Genomic DNA, 2,427 nt, shown 5'->3' on the forward strand with positions numbered 1-2,427 from the left:
AGTCTGACTTTGTTTCAGGACTGAATATGTAATTGCTTTCCGTTTTTGTTTGTAAACATAAATGATGGTCTTGAAAGGTATTCTGCTGCTGTCAATGAAAAGAATGTCATTCTGGAATGAACTCTAAATTTAACCGTTGACCTGTGTATATTTTTAGTACTTAATTACTTACGATTCTTTTTTTTTTTTTTTTTTTTTTTTAACTGAAATTTGTTCAATTTGAAAATACAAAAATGGCCTTAGTGTGGCCGTACAAGTGGTTTGAACAATTTCATGTTTGCTGTGGGTGGCTTTAAAGTGATTGCTTCTATGATGTTTCATTTGGGAATGCTGACAAAGGCGCATTAGTCCTCTAGTCTTGAATTGTCTTTCTTACTGCGATAGTTTCAACAGTCCTTTCACAGGGTTTTTATTGTTAGTGATGGCTTCTCAGTCACAGAATAATAATTTGCCCAAATCCATTCTGTTTCTATATGCCAATCATGTCTTTAAGCTACTTTGTCTTTCAGGCAACAACCACAACTTTTCTGCTTTACTGTGAACTCAAGTTGAATGCGGTGTTGGTATTCCTGTGCAGCAAGTTCATTAAAACTGTCTCTCTTAAGATTTGGGGTTGACTAGATTTGCCTCACACTATCCCATTAGTCTTCTGTTCTGTTCTAGTTAGATACAAAGTACAGTGTTTAGAGAGAAACTGACAGTAAGTGCAAGTTCTAAGCAGATCTGATTGAGCAGCAGCTAAAGGAAACAGACAGCAACCAGCTTTCCTAATAGCTGGTATGTTTTTGTGTTCAAAAGCAACGTTGCATTTTTCAATTTTTTCTTAGCTGAAACTGTAGAATCTCATTCTGTTCACATGCCCTTGATTTACGTATTCACTGTGAAAATGCACGTGGCTGAGATGAGAATCAAGTTGATCACTTACTGCAGTGGTAATGCTGAATTGTGCTGTGTACAGAACTGTATTTCTGGCCAGCAGAACTTGAAACACATGGGATTTAAAGGGAAATAGAGGCGGGTTTTAAATCTATAATTTCAGATCTAGATTCATCTAAAAAAATGTTGCTGTGATAGTTGTTTTGATGTAGTTCTGATTATTTCACCAATAATTTCTCCCCCCATGCAGAGATGCTGTTCCAGAACAAAGGAAACAGTGGAAAGGACTGTTGCAAAACAGCTGTGCTGAAAGAGCTACACTGGTGTCGGCTTCTTTGTGAAGACAGCCTGTACAAACTGACTGTGTCACCTTAAAATCACCAGAAAGTGCTGCTTCTCAGTAGGTGGACTGCTGTTGTTACATATTTGTTATTTTTCACACTTGGCCATAAACACTTGGCATACACCAATCTGACCTGCCCTGCTGCAGTGGAAGCTGTTTTCCTGCAGCGTTAATCCCATAGGGAAAGCATATAGCACTGTAACCAGGCTGCAGTAAAGGATGATGGCAGCTATTTTCATTTTATTTTGTGTGTATTCAGAAAACAAAATGTGTTCAACTGAGTCACTTTGGTAATCTTTTTTCAGTCTCTGCTTGGAGGTACCATGTATCATCATGGGCATGGGCACTGTGTAGGTTGCACAGTGGTATGATTTCACCCTGTGTTTTTGTGGATTAACTGGTTGTGTTGTCTGATACACATGTTAAAAACAATAAGGCATGCTGGTAGATTATAAAATTGAGCTGTATACTGAGTGAGCAAAGCAAATATTGCCCAAAGTAGTTCCTCTTTCATGCCTGCACTCACCTAGTTTGAGAAGGTGCTTTTGGTGAATGCATTGATACCACTACCGTGGTTGATTTATTTTCATTGTGCAATAATTACATGGTGTTCTGTTGTATTTTTTTTTAAGAGGAAATATTGCAGATCACTACTTTAATCACTAGAGCAGGTAAAAGTATGACTTTCGCTCATATTTATTTGAAAATGAATTGTGGTAGGCACAGCTGGCCGATTGTTGTGCTACGGAGCTGTTTTTCTGCTCAGATGTAAGTTGTCATTCATTACTGGAAAACAAATTAGATGGGGTTTATTTCCATGCTAACAAAGGTTTTGAGAAAAGTCCTGGAGATAATATTAAACCAAGTTTTCAGCTTTTTGCTTGGGTGAAAGCTGGACAAAATTAGTAGTGTGGATGTATCATGGAAAGCAAGTAAAGCTCCACTGGCGGTAGTGAGATGTTACCAGGTCTGTTACACAGAGCCAGGTGAGAGCCCAAGTGGCAGCATGCTTCACACCTAGTGTTTGCTGGAGGCAAGGAAGACTTGTGAGTCTTGCAGAGTCCAAATGTGGTGATGTTAATTGTAGACGAAGTGAGAAAACTGAGAAGAATCTCTCTGTTGAGGATGCATTCTGACCACACAGTTGTTTTGTGTGATGCAGATTGCCTTGAGAAACACTCATATTTTTTCCACCCACTCAGTAATAC

This window comes from Tetrao urogallus, assembly GCF_951394365.1.
Source record: "Tetrao urogallus genome assembly, chromosome: 4".
In the NCBI taxonomy this organism is placed as follows: domain Eukaryota; kingdom Metazoa; phylum Chordata; class Aves; order Galliformes; family Phasianidae; genus Tetrao; species Tetrao urogallus.